This window comes from Hydra viridissima, unplaced genomic scaffold (genome assembly GCF_058129835.1).
Source record: "Hydra viridissima isolate aposymbiotic clone 2 unplaced genomic scaffold, HvirCarnegie_v1 scaffold_6, whole genome shotgun sequence".
Taxonomy (NCBI): Eukaryota; Metazoa; Cnidaria; class Hydrozoa; order Anthoathecata; family Hydridae; genus Hydra; species Hydra viridissima.
The window spans coordinates 6,112,906-6,127,012 of record NW_028324305.1 but is presented as its reverse complement, the minus strand read 5'-3'; the positions used below and the strand labels follow the sequence as shown (position 1 = coordinate 6,127,012).

At 29.8% G+C, this 14,107-nt stretch overlaps 1 protein-coding gene across 2 annotated transcripts in view; it reads right to left on the bottom strand.

The window, feature by feature from the left end:
* LOC145190138 (uncharacterized) overlaps positions 1-14,107 on the bottom strand; it is a 168,018-nt gene that overhangs the window by 9,958 nt on the left and 143,953 nt on the right. Inside the window, exon 1 of one of the 2 annotated variants that reach the window (XR_016453563.1) lies at positions 304-428. The exons of the other annotated variant lie outside the window; for it this stretch is intronic. The gene's annotated coding sequence lies outside the window, so the exon portion shown is untranslated. Of the gene's footprint in view, positions 1-303; positions 429-14,107 lie in introns of those variants that run through there. 2 annotated transcript variants of the gene reach the window in all.

The window sequence follows — 14,107 nt, the reverse complement described above, 5'->3', positions numbered from 1 at the left end:
CGTTTGTTTTTCAAACTATTTTTATGTATTTATTTATTTATTTATTTATTTATTTTGTCTAATATAAAGATGTGAAAAAAGTTGTTTTTCACATCTTAATATTAGGCAAAAAAAATTTTTTTTCTGACAAAGTTAAATTTAAGGGAAACTTGAGAATTTCTCCTGAGTTTAACTTTGTAAGAAAACTAGCATTTTTAGCAATCCTTATTTGACATTTACACCTTCCCTCGGAATAACTGCATTAAAAATTTAAAAAATATAAAAACCGGCAAAAGTTTGTGACAAGGTTTGAGACATTCTTACCCTTCAAGAAAACCATGAATGTAAGCATGTATTATAACTATAAAAATTAAACAAATATATATCAACATTTCTAGAAATATCTATTGTCAACCTATCAACTTTGGTATCCTGAAAATGATATAGTAAAAGCAAATGATAATTTACGCTCGTTATAATCAGCTTAAGCCTTGTATTATACTCTTTTAAATCTGAAATAAATGTAATAACTTTTTCATAATTATTCAACTCTATTCAATTAATTCTTACTTTATTAATTAAATTTAGTAAACATTTCAAAAGACGCTGTAAGTAAACCTAAATCAGCTCTCTAGGTGACCTTTATATCATATTTTAGTATATAGTAAATAATTGAGTCCAAATTAAGTCATTTTGTCTTCTAATGTCTAAATAAAAGATTAAAAAAGAAAAACGTTTTCCATCGTTCTATTTCATTAATCTATTATTTAGCGCCTAATTTGGAAAATTCATCAGTATGAATAATTTTAAAAGTGAAAATGCAATCATTTAAATTTGATTTTCACATCAATCATAAAATCACCTTAATAACTCTACTTTTAGACAGTGACATTAACAAAAAACTGGAGATTTTGGATAAAAATGAAATTAAAAAGTCATTCACATAACCATGTTTTATACTACGTTATAATTCATAAAAAAAGCTCCTTAGTCCTTTCCATTTCGAAACTTTAAAAGTATGACCCAATCTGTGGGTTATTCTTTTAGCTACAGGTTTTTTTCGCTTGTGGTAAATGTTCATTCCTTAGGCCCAGCAAGTGCAGAATGTGTAAATTTAAGTATTTCAAAAACTTAAATCAAAAGGAAAATATCAGTCGAAGTGACAGAGGAATTAAAGCCTGCATCTCAAGTTAAATTATTAAGTAAAGAAGCTAGACTTCATTAGAGATCAAGCTTTTTTAGAAATGATAATTAAACTTATTTGATTCTATTATTAAACAAAAAATGTTATTTAGGTTCAAAAAGAGCTCGGGATTTCAAAGCAGTAATGAGAGAAACAATTTTGGAATATTGTAAATATTAAACAACAAATATGAACTTCATACGAAAAAAAAAAAAGTTACCCATAGTTCTTTAATTATTTATCAATCTTGAAAAAAAAGTTATTTTCTTTACTATTTGTTCAATTTAGCCATTGAGCGAAACATTAACTTTCAATAGCTAAATGAATGACTAGATTCAATATATTCTAATGCATATGAGCTCAAGACTCAATACTCGATAAAGCTAATCATAAGATATAGTTGTGTGAGGAGAGAGCTCATTGTTCATTTTGTAACTCGTGCATCTTCTAACTTTTGATTATTTGGACACTCATCCCAGTTAATAGCTGGTCTCAAACCACATAGATTTTAAATTTATTTATTTGCATGTTTTATCAATTTTATTTAAAAAAAAAATACTCGTAAAAATCAGGGTATAAAAAAGATTTAATGTTAGAAAGGATTTCAGTTATTTGGTCTAGGAATTAATTCGTGCAGTTTGACAAGGGATTACGAAACTAGCTTATTGTCTCAGCGTTTCGTTTAGCCACGCATGAGTGCGAAGATCACTGTTATTGCGCATCATTTTCATTATAAATCATTTGATTTAAGCGTAAACACCACTATTTTTAATTTAACTGATAATGTCGATTTTTGTTCCTGATAAAGTGTTTTCGCGGGGGATTCTTCTTCATTACTTTAACATGAAGAAAAGTGCTACCGAAAGTCATCGTATTTTGGTTGAAGTTTATGGTGACCATGCTCTAGCTAAGCGAACGTGTCAGAAGTGGTTTGCACGGTTTAAAAGTGGTGATTTTTGTTTGGAAGATCAAGAGCGACCAGGACAGCCGAAAAAATTTGAAGATGCAGAATTGGCAGCATTGCTCGATCAGGATTCTTGTCAAACGCAAGAAGAACTTGCAAAATCGTTAGGAGTTGAACAGTCAACAGTTTCCAGACGCCTGAAAGCCATGGGTATGATTCAAAAAATGTCTCATTGGGTTCCACATGAATTGAAAGACAGAGAAGTGGAAAGAAGAAAGACCATTTGTGAATTGCTACTTGAAAGACAGAAAAGAAAGGGATTTTTGCATCGAATTGTTACTGGTGATGAGAAATGGATTTGTTACGAGAATCCTAAACGAAAAAAGGCCTGGGTAAAGCCAGGTGAACCAGGTCCACCACAACCCAAACGGAATATTCACTGTGCAAAGGTTATGCTGTGTATATGGTGGGATATGAAAGGTGTGGTGTACCATGAGCTTCTGACACCTGGTGAAACTATTAATGGAGAACGTTATCGACGACAATTAATGCATTTGAAGCAAGCTCTGGTCATAAAACGACCTGATTGGGGTAACAGACATGATAAACTCATTTTTCAGCAAGATAACGCTCGACCACATGTCGCAAAACCTGTCAAAAACTATTTGGAAAATGTCGGATGGGAAGTGTTACCCCACCCGCCGTATTCTCCGGACATTGCTCCTTCTGACTACTACTTGTTTGATTGCATGAATAACGATTTGATTGGACAGCGCTTCACTTCTTCAGAAAATATCGAAAAATGCGTCTCTGATTGGATCACTTCTATAGATGAAGCATTTTTTCGACACGGAATTCGTAAATTGCCAGAAAGATGGGCAAAAGTAGTGACTAGCGAAGGACACTATTTTCATTAATGTATTCATCCATTTAGTTTTTGAAATAAACCTTCAATTTTCAATTAAAAAACGCACGAATTAATTCCTAGACCAAATAGAAAAATAGAAAACCTAAAAAAACATAAACCTTTGAAAAAAGATTTTTAAAGCTGTTGTCGGGTATTCACTAACTTTTTACTGTTGTCACAAAATCCAACTATATCAGAAAAATGGTCTTTTTATGGTAAATTTTTACAAAAAATCATTCGTTTGAAGCACAAGGTAAATTCCCAGCAAGCAGACAACGTTGAAACAACGTTGAAATAACTTTGATCAACGTCGATCATCGTTATTTCAACGTTGTTTCAACGTTGTGTGCTTGCTGGGTTGCTTTTAAAGTTTAACAAGCACCCTATTTATCAAACAAACCAAATGGTGGAATTTTTTTAAGATTTTTTATCTAAATTGTTTCAACATCATTCATAACACTCTAGAGGGGAAGTGCTGTGTTAATTGGATTACAGTGTGAATGTTGTAACCACCGTGATTTGAAAACTTGGCCAGTGCAGAAATAACCATTTGATACATAAGATGGTTCACAATGTTTTAAAACAATTTGTGTAGCATCAATGCTTTTTTTTCTGTCCACTTTGTATAACAGAAAAATCATTAGCAATCGGTTCTAAAAAGAGTGTATAAGTTATTTAATCAGCATAAATGCAAATTTTAAATTCATAAATACAAATGTAAAAAATATAAAAACAAATACTGCATTGAGACAATCATATTTCTTCTGCTTTCTAAAGTGCCACAAGAAAAAAATTCATTGATGAACCATTTGTTGAGGATGTTTTCACTGATTTGAATAAATCAGTATTAATAATGAGGACGAAATTTAAATGTTATCAGAATCAAATATCTCATATTCGACTTCATGTAAATCGACTCTTGATAAAAATTTTTATATTATTAATTTAGTTTTTTTTTTGTGACTGATGCAAGAAATTAAATCGCATTTTAATATTTATCTTTAAAAATTATTTTAAAAATCAATTATTTTATCAATATGAATTGCAAATCCATGGATTTTATCAAATGCATAATTTTTCCCGCAAAAAAAAATTAGATTACAAAAATGACTATATGAATTTAAAAAAAAGAAATCTCCACTGGACTTTCCATCCTTTAACGTTTCAGTGATAATAGTGGACCTCACACCGCAACCAATCTTGGTGGATGCTGCTAAAGTGCAATTGTAAATGGTTTTCGGCTTCAGGTTGCTCACTGTTATTTGAAACGTATGCTGTCGACTTCGTTCCTAATACTTTGTTTAGAACTTTGACAAGAATAGTTATACATTAAATTGATCCCCTTTCTCTTTGTATGTTCAACATTCTCCATTGCTTACATAAAATGCGAATTCGGCCAAAAACCATTGGAAGCAAGCGCCCTTTATAAGATTTAAGTGGACTGGAACACTTCAATTATGCTTAGGATTTACTTTTAGCATCACGTGGAATTTCCGAGCAATATGTTGTATGGTTATGTGGACTTTCGCACGTTTCAGCCTAAAAGATTGGTTCAATTCCCACTTGTTTCTCAAGGAACTACTCCTCATTCTTGAAGAATCAGGACTACCATCAAGTTGGATTATACCGATATATAAGAGGGTACCTGAACTAAAAACTCACCTATGGAATTATATCCTTTGTTAGGCAATTTTTCAAGACAATTAGCGACAAAGGTATTCAAATCAACTGGCATCAAGTTTATAATCTGTTTATAGACGCTAATATGATTGTCATAATTCTGAATGCTGATTAGCTATTTATAAATAGCCTCTACGGAAAAGGCAGACACGAGAAAATGAAGTTTGAAAATGAGTTTAACCATGTATATAAGGTATATATTTGAAAATGAAGTTTAACTATGTATATAAGGTATATATGAGAAAATGAGTTTAACTATGTATATAAGGTATATATTTAACCTTATATACATACTTAAAGCAGTTATTTACTTTCGGAGATCTTTTACCTTCCCTGTCTCCTGAACTTTTATCCACGAATAATGAAAATATTTAAACGGAAGATGGTAAATGTTTGTCTGTATCCGTTAGACTCAAGCAACTTACTCTACAGCAACAAAGCCTCTAAAGAAGCAAAGGGAAGCTTTAAGAAGATCCAAACAAGTTAATTGAAACTTTTATAAGTTTATCAAAAACGCAAAAACGGATGATGTTTTTGCTTTCTTTAAAAAATTTAACAGGAACAAGGGAGTCCAAAAAAAATAAAAGATATGGAAGGGTGAGATGAGAGCAGGTGGTGAAAAATTTTAAACAAAACACTCTTGCTTTGAAAAGCTTGTAAATCCACCTTTATAATTTACAATTCTTTTAGCTAAATTAGTTAAAGTTTGCATTAAAGCTAAAGAAGCAATATTAAATGGTGATTTCTCGCCGAATTACTTAAATAACCAATAGCATAAGATTTAATGTTCCCATTAGAGTCACAAAGAATTAACAGTTTTTACAACAGTAAGATATTTTGTACCCTGTAATTACTTTATCCTCAAATATCTATTAAGTAACATGCTATTGCAATGGTCTCAAAACATTCTTTATATAAAAGATGTTTTATCCTAAAATGCTATAATAGATCTAATTCATATTGCCTTGAAGATGGAAAAATCAGAAAAGCCTATGAGTTGTTGTGCTTTCAGAAAAAACTTTGTGAATGTCACAAACTGGGGCGTCAACCTGTTATCGGTTGCAACTGGTATAGCATAAACTTAAAAATGCGGCTTTATCATTCTTGAAAGTCATGGATGATTTGATGCTCATTATCAATTGGTGTTTTTTCATTTATTCTTTTGTGTTAAATTTAAAAGCTACACTGATTCACTGTTTATCTTTCTATAACAATTAAACAAGCAGCTCTCATGCAAGAAGTATATGCGAAGTTCTCGTAAGCAAGATTAACTTTGACATTACTTCCATATCTTCAAAATTATACGCACCACGTTAAAATTTTAGGACCACTTCATAAAAATTTATAACTTATTTATGAAACTATTATTTAATATCTTGTTTTAACTATATTACTCTGTGTATTAATAGATAGTAAAAGACAACTTTAAGCAAATAGTGTGAAAATGGACTTCACTAAGTAAATATAGTATTAGTATTAGTATTAGTAAATGCTGTAACTGGTGTGAGCCAGTGAGTGTGGTATCAACACACTATGCTGCTCATCCAGCAATCAAGACTTGTTTTAAAACTGTAAATTGATTATGCTTTAACCAACTCGCTTGGCAAGCTATTCCATAAATTGACTGATCTATTAAATAAAAAGTTTTCATGACATACTTGCTTAGTGATTTCTTTGACATATTTAAAGCTGTTACCTCTTGTTTAAGTTTTTTAAATACTAGTTTTTTTTATTGTTTCCAAATCGTTAAAACCATTGAAGAATTTATAAAGTTGAACCATATCTCCTCGTTGTCTCCTTTTTGTCAAGGTAGTCAAGCCGAGAGCTCTTAGACGATACTCATAGTTGATTTTTTAAGTGATAGTATTAATCGAGTTGCACGATGTTGAACTCTCTCTAATAATTCAATTTCTCTCTTTCGAATAGGTGACCAAACTTATACTGCAAACTCTAACAGTGGTCCCACAAAAGAAACAAAAAATATTCTCAGCAGTCTAATATCTAAGCAAACAAAGTATTTTTTAATCCGACCCAACATTTGGTTGGCTTTACCTACGCATTTTATTACATGATTTTTCCATTTCAGATTGCTTGAGAAGATTACTCCAAGATCACTTTCAGATTCTGTTATATTTAACTTTTGCTAATTGATATGAAAGTGTGATTTTTTGTTATTTCGGCCAAAGTACATTTCGAAATATTAAATTTGACATGAAAGTCTTGAGTCCACTTAAAAGCTGAATCAAGATCTTATTTCAAAGAGAGAGCTGATGCACTGGAAAGCATTTCATTCATAATTTTGGTGTCGTCAGCATATAGCTTTGTTAGATTTTTTAAACTTTCAGGTAAATCGTTTATAAATAGTAAAAACAAGAGTGGTCCAATTACTGACCCTTGTGGCACACCACTGGTAATTTCTGCCCAAGAGGATACATTTTCGCAAATCACAACTCTTTGTTTTCTTTCTGTTAAGAATTCTTCAATCCATTGTATTGTCAGACCAGATATTCCATAAGCTGTAAGTTTTAAGCAACAATCTTTTATATGGTACTGTGTCAAATGCCATGGCAAAATCCAAAAAATAACATCAACAGGTTTACAATTATCTATGACGATTGAAATAAATTCAAGTGTTTCAAGTAGATTCATTAAGCATGATTTATCTTTAACAAAACCGTGCTGTTGCTTGCTTATTATTTTAAACTTATATAGAAAAGTTTCAAGTTGTGGTCTGACCTCACATTATTTTACATGCAATTGATGTAAGTGATACCGGTCGGTAGCTTCCTGCTAAGGTTTTTTTTACCTTTTTTGTGCAGAGGAGTGATATTTGCCGATCTAAATTGCACTGACAGTTTGCTGGTATTAAACGATTTTTTAAAAATATACGTAATTGGAATGACTAAGGCTGATGCACAATTCTTTAAAATAGCTGAATGTAAATTATCAACACCACTTCGTCGCGTTAGTTTGACAAGGTTCTAAGTGACATTTTTGCCAAAATTGACTTAATCATTTTATTAGGCTAATTAAATAATGATGAACAAAATAAACTGAAATTTACAGCGATATAGCGCAAAACAAGCAAACTGCTAAAGTAAAGTAAACAAAATGTTGTAACCTTGTATTGTGACTGAAACAATAATCTAACTTATAAAAATTAGCTTTTATTACATTATTGTTTCAATTACAAAATTTAAAGTAACAAACTGCTTCAGTCACAAAATTTCAAAATAACTAACATGTTTCTAACTACCGTTAAACAGCAGTTAGAACCTTGTCATAGTGAGAATATGATTATTTCACTATGACAAGGTTCTAACTGCATTTTGGGGGTATTCATTATTCTATGAAGAGTGAAACATTTTTTAATAAAAAGTAGTAGTACTTGTAGCAAATGCTTATTTTATCATGAGTAAAAAATATTATTGAAGGATTTTAATAACTTTTGATGGTAGGAACATAAAAATTTTTAACATTGATTTACTCAAAACTACTTGCGGATTAGTTAGAACCTTGTCAAACCAACGCGACGACTTGATTTGTTATCTTTTAAGCTTTTTAATCTTAGATAGACATCATCATATGTAAAATCTTCAATTGTCATAATGAATGTTTCAGTAGTTCTTAAATCAAAAGAAGGCTGTGGACCATCATCTTCTTTCACAAATGCTGCTTGAAAATTTTTGTTTAAGATATCAGCAATATCTTTTAAATTTCGAGTGGTTTTACCATATGCTCCCTTTAATGCTTTTATTGTATCTTTGACTGCTAGTTTCATGTAGCTGTAGAAAGGCTTTGGATTAGCAGCAGGTCATGTAGCTGTAGAAAGGCTTTGGGTTCTTGATGGCTCTTTTTACCAGATTAAGTTCAAAGTTATATAATCCTTGATTTCCTAATGAAAACCATTTTCACATCATTTTTCATTATCATTTGCTTTTACTATATGATTTTTAGGAAACCAAAGTTGATTAGTGGACAATAGATCTTTCTAGAGGTGTTAGCATATATTTATGACAAATAAGCTTGATATTTATGACGAAACTTAGTTTAAATTTTAATTAGTTTCAGTAAAATATGATAAAAAAAAATTAAGTTTTTGGATTTTGTTCGGTCTATCGTATAATAATAGAAAAATTTTACTTTCGATTTTTATAAGTATATTACGGCTAAAAATCGATTAATCTATTTTAATTTATTTCTTAAATTGCAATCACTAAAAACCATGTACCGAACTTGTAGCTATCTGAAAATTTTATTTGTAGTTCAAAATCAAAATTCTGCCATGATAACCATGTTGATCTACAACATGTTAAAGCATTAATTATAAACGCAAACTTTAAATCATCATTAGTGGTAAAAACTTAACATTTTGTTCGCGTTTGTTAAAAGCAAAGAATCAAACGTAAATAGTTATACTAAAACGTTGTTATCCTCAAGCCTTATGATAACATTTCTTAGAACATTGTGCAAGGACAAGTTTGAGGTCTTTCAGAGTCGCTTTAAATTAAAAAACAATGACTAAACAGTGTTTGACTGTTAGCACAAATGACTGTTATCGTTAAAAACACATTTGAAAATTTTTTTAAAGTCTTCACTTTTAAAAAAAATTTTCAAATGTGTTTTTAAAAAATATTTAAAGTCTTAAAATGATATATATATATATATATATATATATATATATATATATATATATATATATATATATATATATATATATATATATATATATATATATATATATACACTGCAGGCCAAAAGTTTCCGAACACTTTATATTTTTTATATAAAAAGTTAAAATCAATTTATAATACTTAAACTTACTAATTTTAAGTGTTTATGTAAGTTTGAGGTCAGTAATTAGGTATTACTGGCCTCAAACTTAAATAAATAAGTTTGTTTTTTTAATTGTTTATTTTAACTTGATATATAGCGTTTCATAACTCTTAAGAGTTTGGTCTTGTTAAAGTTATTTATTTGTTGAAACATGAAGGAAATATTTATAATATAATGATATCCGACTAAAATGATTAAGAATATTTAGTTTTGTTTAGTTTTCATTTGGTTAATACCAAATGAAAACTAAACAAAACTAAATATTCTTAATCATTTTAGTCGGATATCATTATATTATAAATGGTATAAATGACGGTTGTATTAAAAAATCTTCAAAAAAATTTTAAAATTTTATAATTCGACTATTTAATTAAAAATATGGGTAAAAAACCTTCTTTAACGGTTGCAAAACGTTCTGAAATAATTACATTACATAAAGAAAGATATTCAGTTCGTGAAATTTGCAAAAAAGTACAAGTTGCCAGAAGTACTGTACAAGATACCATCAAACGATGGAAAGAAACAGGCATTTTTGAAGACAAAAAAAGATCTGGTATACCACGGAAGACAACAAAAGCTGAAGATAATAGTATAATATTGATGAGTAAAAGAAATCTAAGACTTATGGCCCCGGAAATAACTTCAGGCTACAATAGGAGTCGTTCAAAATCTATTTCATTAACCACTACGAAACGACGTCTTAGACAAGCAGGACTTTCTGGCCGTACAGCGGTCAGGAAACCGTTGCTACGGATTGAAAATAAAAAGAAAAGGTTACAATGGGCTATAGACCACCAAAATTGGACAGATGAAGACTGGGGAAAAGTACTATGGACCGACGAGTCCAAATTAGAACTGTTTGGGCAAAGGCGTAGAATTTACATCAGAAGAACAACAAAAGAAAAAATGATCCCAGAGTGTTTAGTGCCGACAATTAAGCATGGTGGTGGTTCAGTTATGGTATGGGGATGTTTTTCTTCAGCTGGTGTAGGTGACCTAGTTAAAATTGAGGGTATTATGAAAAAAGAATAATATAAAATAATTCTAGAAAACAATGCTATACCTTCTGGCTTAAGAACTATTGGTCGTGGTTTTGTTTTTATGCAGGACAATGACCCTAAACACACCTCAAAATTATGTAAGAATTATATAAAGGAACAAGAGGATAATGGTGCCCTCAAAATCATGACCTGGCCAGCCCAATCACCAGATTTGAACCCAATAGAGTTACTGTGGGAAGAATTGGACAGAAAGGTCAGACAAAAATGTCCAACATCCAAAGAGCACCTGTGGCAAATATTAGAAGAATCCTGGTTATCAATTACACTCGAAATAATAAATAAATTAATAAATAGGATGCCACGGATCGCAAAAAAAGTGATAAAAACTCGTGGGTTATTTTTTGACGAAAAGAAAGTGTAATAAGAATAGTGTTCTTAGTATTTTTTTTATTTCATTTTTTGGCTTTTTTTTTTCTTAAATAGTAACTATATGTATCTTTTAAAAAATAAATATGATATTTCAATTTTATTGAAATAATTATGGGAATTTGAATTAAAAAATTAAACAAAACCCAAGTGTCCGGAAACTTTTGGCCTGCAGTGTGTGTAGCTATATATATCCAAAAACTTATCCAAAACCTTACTTTCCTGATCCCCAAAATTTTGAACAGTTTTCTCATAGTTTTTAGAAGTTGATGTCCCTTTTAATAAAATGCTATAATTATATGCATTATATGAATATGCATATATATACACACACATATACACACACACACACACACATATATATTATAATATAAATGTCATATATGCTTAACATGAAATGTATATGCCATATTGTATATGCAATTGCATATACCATTTATTTATATACTGCATATATTATGTCAATATTGTATATATGGCATATATTTATGCAATATATACAAAATACATACATATAAATTATTTTACTATAACATATATATTAGAATATAAAAACTTTTACGCATGCATGTTATATACAGGATGTCTGCCAATATTTTAAGGTGGATTTCCCTGACTTTTTCCTCATATTTTCCTGATCTTCTACCTGTTTTCCTTGATTTAATTTAAAGTTACCCAAAATCAATTTCACAAAAATTGACCAGAGTTGTTTAGAAAAATGCTCTTCAACTGCAAAAATGTAAACAATAATACAACCCACAATAAATGTATCAAGTATTGATATATTTAATGTAAGCAATAATACAACCCATATTAAATGTATCAAGTATTGATACATTCAAAATGGGTTGTATTATTGTTTACATTTTTGCATGTGAAGATTCAAGATTCGCTTGATGCAAGAAAAGTTTATAAAACTATTTGCCAAATAAACTTTTATATTACATGTACTATATACAACTTATATAAGTTATGTAAGTTTGATGAAGAGCCATTTTCCCTGATTTCTCCCTGATTTTTCTAAAATTCAACCTAATTTCCTAGATTTTTTGCAGATATCTGATTTCCCTGATTTTTCCCTGATTTCCCCTGATCTGGCAGACACTCTGTATATATGTATACATACATACATACATACATACATACATACATACATACATACATACATACATACATACATACATACATACATACATACATACATACATACATACATACATACATACATACATACATACATACATACATACATACATACATACATACATACATACATACATACATACATACATACATACATACATACATACATACATACATACATACATACATACATACATACATACATACATACATACATACATACATACATACATACATACATACATACATACATACATACATACATACATACATACATACAGAAATACAGAAATACATACATACATACAGAAATACATACATACAGAAATACAGAAATACATACAGAAATACATACATGCATACAGAAATACATACAGAAATACATACAGAAATACAGAAATACATACATACATACAGAAATACATACATACAGAAATACAGAAATACATACAGAAATACATACATGCATACAGAAATACATACAGAAATACAGAAATACAGAAATACACACATAAACATACTACTAAACACGCACATATACATTTTAGCTGTATTTTAACTTTTAATAGCAGTTAAAATAGAGCTAAAATGTCTAGTACAAATACAACAATGGTGTCATCATAAAAATAAATTCACTTAGACCATGCGACTAATTATTAAAATACGTTTATAAAACTTACGGGAAACTTTTACGATTCAAAAACACGCGGTACACAGTCGGTTAATGGTTGGCAAGAAATGCCAACAGTTAGCCAACTATAGCCAATACTGGCCCGTCAGTTGGACCAACTAAAGCGTGTTTACTGGATAAATAATGATTAGCATGTAAATTAAGTCTTACAGTCTTCATCCGTTTGATAATAAGACTCCATTCCAAATACAAGTATACCGAATTCATTCCGCACACCCGCAGAAAACTTGTAGAGAGCGTAGCTATCCAAATTAGTAATTATAATTAAACTCCCAGTGACATTAAATAACTTGGTTTTATTATTTGGAGCTGTATATTTAACAATGAAAGGATTTTGACCATCAGAAATATTCCAGATTGGTGGGAAGTCATTAACAGTAACATTGACTGAATATCTATTGATGCCATCAAATTTTTTAATGCAAAGATCTTTAAAAAAATGTATTGGTAGTTAGGCACTAAATATTTCGATAGCCTAATATATCTAAATTTGCTTTTTTGCTATTTACACAATCCTTTATTTTAATTCTATAATTTAGAAATAATAAGTGAAAAAATCTGCAAAAAGAAAAAGTAATAATTACGAAAAAAACAAACTATTACCTATGGCAATAAATTAAAACCTTGTTTCCATATTACATTCAATTGTGTCTTGCTTAACATTTATTTTCAATTTATTTTCAACACGTCTAACAAACCATGTGTCGCAAGGATATGTTGACTTTATTGAAATGAACCCTGGAAAGTGATTGTTTTCTTGTATGGTAAACTCAGCATCCTTTTCATTCACAATATCGCTTTTCACGTGAAGTCTCATGATATAGTGACGAAGGTACTTTTCTTGATTTGCTAACTTAAGGGGGAAGTACCCCATAAATTAAGTAAAAATTGAAAAAATTTTTTTTGTTTGTTTTGGAAGAAAAAATTAATGAAGAACACAATGAAATAAAGAGATTTTGTAAACAATATTAGGAAAGTGGAGTAATTTCAATTTTTTGAGCCATACTCATCAAGTTTAAACATAGCAACGCACATAGCAACGATAACGCTTCTGCTTATCTGCATATTTCAGAGGCTCATATAAAGTTATAAATCTGCTTATAAAAAAGGCTTTATCTACTTTGTTTTTTACTTTAATAATCTACTCTGCTTAAATTAAATTTGACTCGGATGCCTCTAATTGTTTCAGTTTTTAAATATTCCTAAAATGCAAATATTTACTTTGTTTATATGAGTTGTTAAGTGTAATAAGAATATATTTTATCAAATTTTATTAAAAGTTAGTCTTAATTATGGGAAGAAAAGATAGAGTCAAGCAAAGAACTAGAGTTACTGGAAAGAAATGATTGTTTTGTGG